Source organism: Panthera pardus, unplaced genomic scaffold, assembly GCF_024362965.1.
Source record: "Panthera pardus isolate Hobbes unplaced genomic scaffold, ASM2436296v1 HiC_scaffold_8, whole genome shotgun sequence".
Taxonomy (NCBI): domain Eukaryota; kingdom Metazoa; phylum Chordata; class Mammalia; order Carnivora; family Felidae; genus Panthera; species Panthera pardus.
This window is the reverse complement of record NW_026527013.1, coordinates 47,350,922-47,365,361: the sequence shown is the minus strand read 5'-3', so window position 1 is coordinate 47,365,361 and position 14,440 is coordinate 47,350,922. Positions and strand designations below refer to the sequence as shown.

General features: G+C 41.7%; 1 pseudogene; it reads right to left on the bottom strand.

Moving 5' to 3' along the window:
- Positions 1-2,138: 2,138 nt before the first annotated feature.
- LOC109254668 (transient receptor potential cation channel subfamily V member 5-like) overlaps positions 2,139-14,440 on the bottom strand; it is a 35,988-nt pseudogene continuing 23,686 nt past the window's right edge.

Genomic DNA, 14,440 nt, shown 5'->3' with positions numbered 1-14,440 from the left:
CATACTCCAATATGCCAAGTCTTAAGAACCCGAAAAACAATTTATTTCAGTCTGAGCCAGTGCACACTAGACCTCTGGAAAGGGGCACAGGGCAAGATTGTCTACTTCTCTTTCCTGGTGTATTTGCTTCCTAGGGCTGCCATAAATGAAGGACCACAGACTGAGTGGCTTAAACTGCAGAAACGTATAATTTCACAGCCTCGAGGCTAGAAGTCTGAGACCTAGGTGTCGGCAGGCTGGTTCCTTCCGTGGACTGTGACAGAGACTCTGTTCCAGGCCTCTCCCCTAGCTTCCGGGGATTTGCTAGCCGTCTTTGGTGTTGTGTGGCTTGTAGAGGCATCACCCCATCCCTGTCTTCATCTTCACATGCCTTCATTCTCCTTGTGTATGTGTCTATCTCTGTGTCCAAATTCTTCCTTTTTATAAGGACCCCACCCTAATGACTGCATTTTCACTTGATTACTTCTATAAATTTCTTATTTTCGAATATGGTTACATTCTGAGGCATTGGAGATTAAAGCGTTAACATATCACTTTGCCGGGAAGACAAAATTCAATCCGTAACACCTGCTTAAGTGGCTACCCCTATTCTTCCATCAGTATGTTGAACATGTAATTTATCTTCCAAAACGAGACCCTTTTGAACGTGAAAGGGTGCTGTTGATAATTATACCCGGAGTTCAGATGTAAATCAGAACTGTCCTGGTCAAACTGTGCTACATTGTCTGTCAACCCATGAAGTATCAGACCTAGTGGAGGTGGAGAGTGGGGTATGTGAGCCAGAAAGTTCTGACTCGACCATCATTGCCATGATAGATGCTGGCACTTTCTGGGTGTGGCAGATGTTTCACGCTGACTCTTACTCTCATGGAGCACTGGCAATATCTCACCAATTCGCTGGATTGGGGCCAACCCATCTCTATTCCAGCAGGTGGCTTGAGGATTCCTTCCTTTGGGATAGGAGTAGCCAGGAGTCTATTTTCTGCCGAGGTCTCCTCATACCATGAGGAAGCATCCACGGATGAAACCTTAGCGCCAGTCCAGTTCTCTCCATAGATAATCCACATCTGGTCCCCTGGAAACACTCACCATACTTGGCCTCACAAACCATGGGCACAAAACTGCCCCTAGTGTCCTCAGTCAGAACAGCTAGCCAACTCCTGTGCCACATGTCTTAGATTACAGAGGCAGGAGTCCACTTTATTGCCCAGCTTCTCCAAGGGGTTCATTGAAAGCCCCTTTCCCTAGCTTTAAGGTGAGGAGTAGTACCCCCACAAACTCCTTCACTGCAGGTGAGGGTGAAGGAAGGGCTATCCTCACATCAGCTTTCTTCAAACACTCTTTTCCTTTAATCTGACCCCCCCCCCCCCGCCCTGGGCCCCTTTACTACCCTCTTTGGGGTGAAAGGCTCAGCATCTCAAAGCCATCCCTTTTACAAGTCCTCCAAGGCGATCTCACCCATCACGTTGACATGCGACATTTAAAATTTTGGCACTTCAGGGGCACTTGGGTGGCCCAGTCAGTTAAGGGTCTCACTTCCGCTCAGGTCATGATCTCCCAGTTAGTGTGTTCCAGCCCCATGTCCGGCTCTATACTGACAGCTCAGAGCTTGAGCCCGCTTCAGCTTCTGTGTCCCCCTCTCTCTCTCTCTCCACCCCTCCCCCACCTCTCAAAAATTAAAATAAACGTTAAAAAAAAAATTAAATTTTGGCACTTCAACCAAAGGCAGAACAAAATGGTTTCATCATAACCATCTTTTACCCGTGACTTGGCGCAGGTATTGTCTTACTCAACCTGGCATTCCCAGCGTCTAGCTCCAGGTCTGACTGACATCTGGTAGGGAGGTCTGTAAGTGTTTCCCAATGAATGAAGTAACCGCCCGATTACATTCATCTCAACATTGTGATCTCCCTCCGTTAACAGTATTTCAGTTGGTTTTATTAAACCCCTAAATCAACCTTTGATAATGAAATAAAGAGACAGGGGTAGAAAAGCGAGATGTACGTGAACTTCTGCCTAGCTTGGGAAAGGACGCCTCTCATTTCCGCAGGTTGGCTTGCGCAGGCCTTGAGCGCTACGGAAGGGATGCGCCCCCCGCTGCGAGGCTTCCCACGGTCCCGCGCCGGCGCCACAGCCTTTTAGCTCCAGCTGGCGGCTGCAGGGCGCACTGCAGGGGCTCCTCCTGGCAGCAAGAAGCAGAAGCAATGTTCTGACGCGCAGCGGGATCGTCTGGGAGGCTGGGAAAGGTTTTCATCCGCTGCCAAGCCAAGTTCAAAGGCGGCCTGCAAGCTTTCAGGATAGACACGTCGGTCCAAAATACCCCAGGCGTTGACCAGGCCTAGGCAGGTGGTCTGCTCTGCCGATGTTCCGGGGGAGGACTGAATCAGGGCATCCAAAGAAAACTTTGTTAATAACATCGGGTTCTGCACACTGCTCTGGGGCCGAAAATATGCTATGGAACAGAAGCACTTAAATAGACATTTAAGATGTATTTTAAAAGTCCATTATTATTTTACTAGTTGCTTGTAGGGGGAGATAAAGGCAGTGGGAAAAAAATTTTGGCATGAGAGGTATTTTTTATAAAAATAATTTACATAATACATATCAGAAGTAATGTCTGATTGGTATAAAATACTTCCAACAACTCAGATGTATGTGAGTAGGAAATACAATCACCATCCCTTCCCTCATCACCCCTCAGCTTCGCTTCCTAGAGGTAATTGCTCTTGACAGTTGGGTTAGTTTTCTTTAGTGATAGTAGTATCAATGATAATAATCATAATAGCAAAAATGGACCAAGGACTCATTTCTGCACCAGGCACTGTGCTAGATGCTTCACCTAGACTGAATCGTCATATCCTTTCCATGTCATGAGTACTTTCAGTACTCCTGCTTATAGATGTAAAAACCAAGGCTTAAAGAGAAGGGAGGTAACTGAGATTGCTCAGCTTTCTGCATATTTTCCACATGTGTTTACAAACATCTATTATGCGAGTACATATGTATGGGCTAATGTATGCTTTCTGTTATATAACATTCTTTTATGGAACTTGCCTTTTTTGCACTGAACCTATTATGCACTTTTATATCAGGATTTATGACTCTGCCTCCTTCCACTGAGCAAGACAATCTCTCTAAACCTCAATTTCCCTGTTATTATCAGCACAAAAGTTAACCCATGTATGTGAAATAGTTGGTTGGCACATAATAGGTCCTCAAGAAATTACAACTATTAATATAATGATTAGTGTTACTAGTTAATGTTCAAGTGGACCACCATTAAAGGAGGTGTTTTTTGTTTGTTTTAATTTAATGTGATCATCCTAATGCAACTAAAATCTACCGAATTTAAATGACCTGCCGGTTGTTTCTGGGTGTTTTGCCTGGACGGTTTGGTTGCCTGGAGGGTTCAGAAAGAAAACGGAAAAAAAATAAACAGTTGAGAATGAATGTTTAAGGGACTGTTTAATGAGGCTCAGAGAAGCAAACGAAAAATGCAAAACAAGCAAAATCTCAGGAAAAAAAAAAACTCCGACATCAGGAGATCAAGCCTGGAGGCTCTCCCCTCACCCAAATCCCTCTGGCTACTTGAGATCAGCTCCTGGGTCTGGGTGAGGTCTGCTTAGGACCTATCACCAGGTGAGACTTTCATGGAAGCCTCTCTCACAGAGCTCAGTTACCAAGAATAATGTGGACACATTCTCTTTTTGTCCTATCTTTAGTGTGCTATTCTTTCATGAAATAGTAAATTACAGTTGGCCTCAAGCAGGGGTTGCAAATTAAAACCACTGATTTTTAAGTTCCAAAGGAGGTTACCATTGTCATAAGGGGTAGGGAGGGATTCTGGATGCTGCTGCTTCCAGGTAGAAAATAGATTTGATATCTCCTGCTAATTTCTTCTTGCTTCTGCTGAAACAAAACAACAAATTAAAAATCCTCTGAAATTGTAGTTTCACTCAACAAACATGTATAGAGCACCTGCTATGTTCCAGGCATTATTATAGGCAATGAGATATCAGGGAACAAAACAGAAAAAAAGAAAACCCCCCTGGAGTGTCCATTCTAGTGGTCTGAATCTCCAACGGGCCAAGAAAACCACAGTTCCTGATCTGTTTTCAGTAACACAACAACCCATCTATGGCATACATAGTAATTTAATTCTTTATGCTTATTTAACCAATACAAGTTGCCTCATGATCTCCAGGTTAGTAGTGATTTTATGCCTTTGAATTGGGACCAGCTCACAGCCTTACATGTCAAGATTAAAAGGAAGTCTGGGGGTTCCTGGGTGGCTCAGTGGTTGAGTGTCCCACTTTTGATTTCGACTTAGGTCATGATCCTAGAGTCTTTGGGCATGGAGCCTGCTTAAGATTCTTTCACTCCCTCTGCCTCCCTCCCCTGCTCACTTGAGCTTTCTCTCTTCCTAAAAATAAATTAAAAAGGGAGTCTGGTATCTGTCTCTTGTGGTGTTGTCTCTACCGTGGCATGTCAGGATTCCATAAGGGACCTCAGAGTTGAAGAAGGAGGTCTGCTATAATTCCAATGGGAAGCATCCTGAATTCTCAGTTCAGAGTTTACCCGGGCTGCTAATGTTCCAAACTACCATTTGATATTATTGTCAGAAACAAGTCACCTGCCACAGATGTGACCTAAAATATTAAACCATCTGTGTAACATGGGCACCAACCAATCAGAAGAGAGGCCAGCTATAGTGCCCATGCAGGGTGCTGGAACCTTCACCATGCCTAGCATTCGCCTTTGATTACTAGATCATGGACACCAGGGGGAGGGAACCTGGTGAGAAGGTCAGGTAAAGGGAACACTTGAGGGGAAGGGGGATTAAGGCAACAGCTACTGAACAACCATTACAAAAGCATTTCTTTGTGTTGACTCCTCATATAGCCATACCTGTACATATAGTTAAATGGCTTGCTTGTCTGTCAAGTGGGTCTGCTTACTATGGGAGTGGATTCTTACCTGCCAATTTCATGCCCTACAATGGGTCCTTTGAAGAAAGGTGGACCATGACTGTTCTTTTCCTTTGATGCCAACCTTGGCCTAAGGAGCCCTTTACTACACTACAATATTTGAACCCAGTTCTTACAAACATCCTCTCATGAGGTAATCCCTCCTCAAAAGGGCTGCCCCATGTAGGCTTAGCAGGAATTTGCTGATTTCACTCTCCTTTCTAGGCAATATCATTGGCCCCACCACAAAAAACCCTTGACACATAGACTGTGCATGTGCCCTACACACATGCACACACACACACACACACACACACACACAGGCTACATGTATTACAAGGGTTCTCAAACTTCAGTGCACATAAGGAGCAGCTGAGGAAACTTCAAATGCAGATATCAAGGGATTTCCTGTCTACACCCCTAGAGTTTCTAATTAATTAACCATTGAGTGGGACAGATTTTTGTATTTTATTTTATTTTTCTTTTAATTTTTTTTAACATTTATTTATTTTTGAGAGATGGAGAGACAGAGCACAAGTGGGGGAGGGGCAGAGAGAGAATGAGACACAGAATCCAAATCAGGCTCCAGGCTCTGAGCCGATGCAGGGCTCGAACTCACAAACCATGAGATCATGACCCGAACCAAAGTCGGTTGCCCAACCGACTGAGCCACCCAGGCGCCCCAGAGTTTTGTATTTTATTTTTTATTTTTTTAATTTTTTTTAACGTTTATTTATTTTTGAGACGGAGAGAGACAGAGCATGAACGGGGGAGGGGCAGAGAGAGAGGGAGACACAGAATCGGAAGCAGGCTCCAGGCTCCAAGCTGTCAGCACAGAGCCCAACGTGGGGCTCAAACTCACGGACCGCGAGATCGTGACCTGAGCTGAAGTCGGACGCTCAACCAACTGAGCCACCCAGGCGCCCCAGCAGAGTTTTGTATTTTAAACAAAATGTCCTCTCAATAGGTAGATGTTGATGCAGATGATAAGACAGAAACAAACACCAGTTGGTCATTAGCAAGCACTTTAGCTCCATTCATAAATCACTTTGTGTTTTGCAAAGCAATGACAGATGTGTTGCCCTTTCCATAGCCCTAATACTGAACAGAGAAGTAAATTATAAACTCTGACTTGGGTTAGGTCTCATTCTATTAGTCTTTTTCCTTTGAGTCATCTGTGGCAAACATGCCCAGAGATTTATTATGAGATTGGAAGTTACTGCCAGGATACAGTGGAACTAGAAGTAGCATGGTACATTTCCCCAGCCGTGTAATCTCTCTACCTCATGCTCCTTTGATCGATAGTCATGGAGAGACTTGAGGCACAGGAGATAGCCTGATTCAAGTACCCATCCTTATGTTTATGCATTTAGGACATATATTTCCTACAAAAGAGGTTATAATTGGTCAGCTCCCTACCACACAAAGTGGAATGCCTCTTCTGAACAGTTTCATGCCCCACACAGCCTCAGAGGGTCGAGGTGCTTATGTTCAGATGATTTGGGCACCATCTCTGATCTGATGGGACATGGCTTGAGATGTGAGTTGATTTTTCAAGTTATGCGACAGCTTTTGGAAGAAGGCCTCTCATGGGGATATTCTCTTCAGAAAGAGCTAAGAACCAGGCAGTCTTTTGAAGATTCATGGAGACCTCCTGACTTCTCCAAGTGTTCTTCCATTGACTGGGGCATGTGGTATATACATGCAATGGAATGGTATTCAGCTTTTATTTTATTTTTTTCAATTCATGTATTTATCTAAGTAATGTCTATACCCAACATGGGTCTCTAACTCGTGACTCTGAGATTGAGTTGCATGTTCTTCCAGGTGCCCCCTGTTCAACCTTTAAAGAGAAGGGAACTCTACCCATATGTGACAACATGGATGTAACTGGAGGACATGATACTAAGTGAAATAACCAGTCACAGATGGACAAGCATTACATGATTCCACTTATATGAGGTATCTAAAACAAGTCAAAATCAGAAAATCAGACATTGGAATAGTGGTTACCAGGGGATGGGGGATGGGGAAATGGGGACTTATTTATCAATAGTCGTTAAGTTTCAGTTAAGTAAGATGCATAAACTCTAGAGATCTATCGTACAACATTGTACTGGTGTCAACAAGACACCAGTTGACTTAAAATTTGCTAAGAGGAAAGGAGATTTTTCACACCTAAACCTTGCTTTTCATCACATTGATTGTTTACTTCTCTCACTTCTCCTCCAGGAACTTCAAAATTCATTACTTGTGATTTACAAAAAAAGTCTCTTCATTAAATTATTTCATTCCCCTTCTTCCACTCAGATTTTTTCTTCAATTTTGAAAACGTGTGTGTGTGTGTGTGTGTGTGTGTGTGTTACTTTTTTAAGTCATCTGGTCAAATGAGCACAGGATTTGGTCTTCCAACACCTATTGAAATGACAAAAAAGACAAAAAACGTGGGTAGGGTTTGTTTTTTTTTTTAAATACCACTGAAAATAAAACTATGAAGGAAAACAAAATAAGGGAGCCAGGAGCAGAGCTAAAATTTGGGGAAATTCTAAAAGGTAGAATTTGGTGGATGGAGAAAAGAGTGGAGGGAAAGTATTTGAATAAAGAACAATCCTTCCCAAGGAGAAAGAAGCTTGAGAGAGAACGTCTTTAGGAGAGGGCAGTTTGGATGCCATGGCTACAATCAAGAGCCGTGTTCTGGTTATCTATTGGTTGTTACAAACTATCAAAAACTTAAAACAATGACTATTTATTTGGCTTGCAAATCAGCAGTTTAGGCAGCATTCAGCAGGGACAGCTTACGTCTGCTCCTCTCAGCCCTGGAGTAATTCAATTTTTTTTAAATGTTTATTTATTTTGAGAGAGACAGAGAGAGAGCAAGAGGGAGCATGAGTGGAGTTGCGGCAGAGAGAAAGAGTGAGAATCTGAAGCAGGCTCCAGGCTCTGAGCTGTCAGCACAGAGCCTGAAGCAGGGCTAGAACTCATGAACTGTGAGATCATGACCTGAGCCAAAGTTGGCTTTTCAACCATCTGAGCCACCCAGGCGCTCCAGCAAAGGAGTAACTCAATGGGGGGGCTCCATCCCCAAGGTCTTCCTGGGCATCTCTATCTCCATGTGGTTTCTCTAGATGGTCCCTCCAGTGTGGTGGCTTCAGGACAGCTAGGCTTATTACATGGCAGCTGAGGGCTCCAAAGGGGCATGTTCTGAGAGACAGCCAGGCAGAAACTGTATTGCTCTTATGACTTACCTTTGTGAATTCACTTCTACTATAGACAGACCTTCCCCAACTCAAGGAGAGGTAACATAGATCCCACCTCTTGATGAAACCATGTCAACATCATGTTATAAGAAGAGTATTTTTGAAATATCCGAACTTCCATCTTTGAAAAATCTAAATTAGCCATCTTTGAAATATCCAACCTGCCACAAAGAGTCTTTAGACTAGCTGGACCAGGTAATTAAGGAAAACCAAAAACAATGAAGAGAAGGATCAAGATGAATAAAAAACTGACCTGAGAAAAAAGAAAAAAATATCTAGGGAACACAGAATCAATTTTTTAATAAGAACTAACTGGTGTCATCAAAATTATTTGTGAATATTTTATACCTATAAAATAATTTAGGTTGATATGAGAAAGACATCATCAGAATAAAAGAATCTGATCAAAATAGTCAAAATTAAATATTGATGGACTGACTGAATACTAGAACAGATGAGGTGAGGAGTGAGATATTAACCAAAAGATAAGCTTTGACAACATGAAGAAAAATGAACCTCGAATGCTTTCTTACACCATACACAAAAATAAACTCAAAACGGATGTAAGACCTAAAGGTAAGACAGGAAGCCATCAAAATCCTAGAGGAGAAAGCAGGCAAAAACCTCTTTGACCTTGGCCTCAGCAACTTCTTATTCAACACGTCTCCAGAGGCAAGGGAAACAAAAGCAAAAATGAACTATTGGGATCTCATCAGAATAAAAAGCTTTTGCACAGCAAAGGAAACAGTCAGCAAAACTAAAAGGCACCCACAGGAATGGGAGGAGATATTTATAAGTGCCATATCAGATAAAGGGTTAGTATCCAAAATCGATAAAGAACTTATCAAACTCAACAAACAATCCAGTGAAGAAATGGGCAAAAGATATGAATAGACACTTTTCCAAAGAAGACATCCAGATGGCTAACAGACACATGAAAAATGCTCAACATCACTCATCATCAGGGAAATACAAAGCAAAACCACAATGAGATACCACCTCACACCTGTCAGAATGGCTTACATTAACAACTCAGGCAACAACAGATGTTGGCAAGGATGCATTGAAAGAGGAACTCTTTTGCACTGCTGGTGGGAATGCAAACTGGTGCAGCCACTCTGGAAAACAGTGTGGAGGTTCCTCAAATGGTTAAAAATAGAACTACCCTACAACCCAGCCATTGCACTACTAGCCATATATCCAGGGGATACAGGTTTGCTGTTTGGAAGGAACACATGCACCCCAATGTTGATAGCAGCGCTCTCGACAATAACCAAAGTATAGAAAGACCCCAAATGTCCATCGACAGAAATAAGTCAGTCAGAGAAAGACAAATCTACCGAATCACTGGAATCTACTCCTGAAATCATTATTGCACTCTAAGTTAACTAATTTGGATGTAATTAAAAAAGAAAACAGGAATCCTAAAACTTCAAAAAAAAAAAAGATAAGCTTTGAATAAATCTCCTATGATGTAGAGCAAAAACAAAGAGGTGAAAAATACCTTTTTAAAGTTAAAGCTGGTATTTATCCAAAAGAATTAAAAACTTATATCCACACAAAAACTTGCATATAGATGTTTACAGAAGTTTTCTTTATGATTGCCCAAATTTTTAAGCAACCAAAGTGTCCTTCAGTAGGTAAATGGGTAAGTAAACTGTGGTACATCCAACAATGGAATATTTTTCAGCGCTCAAAACAAATGAGCTATCAAGCCATTAGAAGATATGGAGGAAACTTGAATGCGTATTACTAAGTGAAAAAATCCAATCTGAAAAGGCTACTCATTGTATGATTCCAATACTATGACATTGTGGAAAAGGCAAAACTACAGAGATAATAAAAAGACCAGTGGTTGCAATGAGTTCGGGGGTAGGAGGAGGTATAAATTGGCAGAGCACAAGGGATTTTTAGGGTAATGAAAATAGTCTGCATGATATTATAATGGTAGATACATGCTCTTGTATGTTTGTCCAGACCCACAGAATGTACAACACAAGGAATGAACCCTAAGGTACACTGTCAGTCATTATGGTATGTCAATGTAGGTTCATCCTTGGTTAAAAAAAAAAAAAGAAAAATCAGTCACATTCTGGTGAGTGATGTTGATGATGTGGGATGCTGTGCAAAAAGAGGGGGGAAAATGTAACATACAAGAAAAGTCCACTGGGTCCCAACTTCTGTGTAGCAGGACTATCAGAAACAGATAACAGAGACAACAGAGAGGAGGACTTAATTTCCCCAAATAGAAAAAATATCCTTCATCCTCAAGATGAAGAAAGGTGTGGCCCTTTGGGAGTCCAAAAGATCTCTGAGTACTAAATTGGAAGAATTAAAACAGGTTCATGAATAGAAAGATACCACTGAATTTTCAGAATTCTAAGGATAAAATAAAAAGTTACTCAAGAAACATCCATACTCTTTGTATCACAAAGGCTAAATAGGTTACCTACAAAACAAAGAACCACACTGGCGCTAAACTTCTGTTCAGCAAACATGGATTCCAGAAGTCAGTGAAGTAATGTTTTCTAATTATGAATGAAAAAGTTTTTGACCCTAGTTTTTGACCCTAGACAGCCAACATAAATCGAACAACAGGAAGATACATTCATATACACTAAGGTGCATGTAGTCCCAGTTTCAAAAGTAAGATTCAAGGGGGGCCTGGGTGGCTCAGTCAGTTAAGCCTCCGACTCTTGATTTCAGCTCAGGTCATGATCTAGCAGTTCCTGAGTTCGAGCCCCATGTGGGGCTTGCACTGACAGTGCAGAGCACAGTGCAGAGCCTGCTCGGGATTCTCTCTCTCTCCCCCTCTCTCTCTGCCTCTCCCCCGCTTGTGCTCTCTCTCTTCAACACAAATAAACTTTAAAAACAATCTGTCTTAAATAAATAAATAAACATAAAATTCTAAAAGAAATATTCAACTACAAGAAGATACTGTTATACACACGCCAGAATGGCCAACACGAAAAAGACTAAAACTCTCAAGTGTTGGTGAAGATGTGGATCAGCTGGAACTCTCATACATTGCTGATGACAGTGCAAAATGATACAGCCCCAACAGAAAAACTGTGTGGCATCTTTTTCTAAAGTCCAACATGTACTTACTCTATAACCTAGCAAATAGCACTCCTAGGCACATACACAAGAGAAATAAAAGCATATGTGCACAGAAAGATTTGTACACAAAGGTTTATAGTAGCTTTATCCATAAGAGTCAAAATCTAGGAAAAAATTTTTTAAAAAATAAACTCAACAGAAGAATGGAAAAACATGAAACTCACTTGTAGAAAATAATAAAGTACCAATCCTCACAACAATATGGATAAATCTTTAATACATTATGTTGAGCAAAAGAAGCCGGACAGTAGAGTAAACAGGTCTGGCTCCATTTAAAAGGAGTTCTAGAAGGGCGCCTGAGTGGCTCAGTCTGTTGAGTGTCTGACTTCGGCTCAGGTCATGATCTCACAGCTCGTGGGTTCGAGCCCCGCTTTGGGCTCTGTGCTGACAGCTTGGAGCCTGGAGCTGCTTCGGATTCCGTGCCTTTCTCTCTCTGCCCCAACCCACTCGCATTCTGTCTCTGTCTCTCTCAAGAATAAATAAACATTTAAAAAATATTTAAAAAATAAATAAAAGGAGTTCTAGAACAGGCAAAAATAAACAGTGGTGAACAAAGACCAGTGGTACTAGGAGGGGGAGGGGCATATTTGACTAGAAAGGAGCAAAAGGGAGCTTTCTAGAGCTATAAGAACATTGTATATCTTGATCTTGATGGTGTATACATATTTAAAAAGGCTAATTAGCAGTACACTTAAGATTTTTACATTTTCCTATATGTAAACTATACCTCCATGAAGTACTGTTAAAAGAAAAAAAATCGGGAGATAAAATTCATTAGTTTTTCTTTCAATGTTTATTTATTTTTGAGATAGAGAGACAGAGTGTGAGTGGGGAGGGGCAGAGAGAGAGGGAGAAACAGAATTTGAAGCAGGATCCAAGCTGTCAGTACAGAGCCTGACATGGACCTAGGAGCCTAGGTGGCTCAGTTGGTTAAACATCCGATTTCGGCTCAGGTCACGATCTCATGGTTCGTGGGTTTGAACCCTGTGTCGGGCTCTGTGCTGACAGCTCAGAGCCTGGAACCCGCTTCAGATTCTGTGTCTGCCCCTCTCCTGCTCGCACTCTGTCTCTTTCTCTCAAAATAAATAAAGCATTAAAAATTCTAAAAAAAATAATTGGCTGTAAAAAAGGGGATTGAAGGGAGAGCCAAGTTTGACACTTGAAGGTGATTCTCAGGAATGCTTGGTGCTGTCAGCTGTGATGGAGAATAAAGGACCAGGAGCAAGGCTCTGAGAGCTGGGGTTCTCTGTCAGTAACACAGGATGGCAGGATAGGCTCTGTTGCAAGTAATGCCTTACCACCAATATCTACCAAAGTTGTAAATGGCATGTTTTAATATCTTTAAGCCAGTAGTTATGACTTTTCTACCATGAGGGCATTAAAAAAATTTTTTTAATGTTCATTTATTTTTGGAGAGATAGAGAGACAGAGTATGAACAGGGGAGGGACAGAGAGAGTAGGAGACCCCGAAGCCGAAGCAGACTCCAGGCTCTGACCTGTCAGCACAGAGCCCAAGGCAGGGCTTGAACCCACAAGTCATGAGATCAAGACCTGAATTGAAATCGGACACTTAACTGACTGAGCCACCCAGGCGCCCCTACCGTGAGGGCATTTTAAATACTTACATTCCAATGTATAATCTCTGATGGGGAATCAAGGAGTGAAGTTCAGACAGCAAAATAGGAATGTGAATCACCTATAGTTTATCTATGCCAGAATGACCTGTCAAGGAGATTAAAGTATTCACGTGCTTACAGGACACCTTTATGGTTACTATGCAATAAAATAAACCAAAATACAGAACAACAAAGTAAGTGACAATAAGACATTCAAGCAAAATGAGAAAGAAATTCAGGAAGAAGCTAGGGTAAGATGAAAAGAAGCAGTAGTAGTTAAGTATGTCTCAGAAGAAGAGGAATCTAAAAAGTACTGAAGGTAGATAGCCCTGAGCACTGAGGCTCAAGACATCTCCTGCCAAGTGGCTGAAGGTTAAGGGCACAGTACTACATTTTCTTCTCTATGGATCCAATCAGGCTAATTAGTTCTGTGGTAAATAGTGATTACTTATGGTAATATTATAATAGTTTTCTTCAGTTTACAATTTTAGGTGAGTACTAGGGGCCCTTGGGTGGCTCAGTCAATTAAGTGTCTAACTTCGGTTCAGGTCATGATCTCGCAGTGTGTGGGTTCAAGCCCGCATGGGGCTCTGTGCTGACAGCTCAGAGCCTGGAACCTGCTTTGGATTCTGTGTTTCCCTCTCTGTCTGACCCTCCCCTGCTCACGCACTCACTTTATCAAAAATAAATAAACATAAAAATATTTTTAATTTTAGGTAAATAATAAAAGAACTATAATCCTGCCAGTAAAAAAATAAAAATAATGAAAATTGGAAAAAACAGTGGAGGTAAGAAATGGGCGAAAATGCTAATGTGCTAATTTCCACTTCTTTCCCTGGGGAGCATCGAGAGAAAACTGTCTAAATTCCAAAAATAAATCAAGATAGGATTACATTATTTTAGGTCATAAATATCACCACTGTAAGAATTAAGAATAATACTTAAGGGGGAAGGAAGAGTGTTGGATACACAGGTGATAGAGAAGCCCCACTGAGTTCTTTGTAACTCACAGTGTGAAGGCAACGGATTCCAACGACAGTTGATGAAACAGGATATAAATATACTATTTGAAAGAAATATTAACTACTTACAAGTGGTTAAAAATGGTCGTCTTTAGGAGTGAGTGATGGATTCAGGATGGGAACGTCAGTTGGAAACGTTAACTTTTTAGTCCCTTTTCGGCGGCTAAAATCAGGAACATCATGGGGCAGACATTTACCTTTATTTTTTGTTTAGAGTGGCTGATGGGAAATGCAAAGCCTTCCTGCACCTGACCCCCCAGGCTTCCCCTGGGTGTCTTCCAGGCCTGCCCTCTCCCTTTGCTTTAGCTTTCATGAGCCTTGTCAGGATTCAAAGCACCAAGTTTCTCATGTGACTGTCCTGAGATCACATATGAGAACTACCACTTGGAGGGCTTAAAAGGGGTTACAGTCAAATCTGAATGCTGGTTGACGGCCTACATTAATACTCCTGACATTTC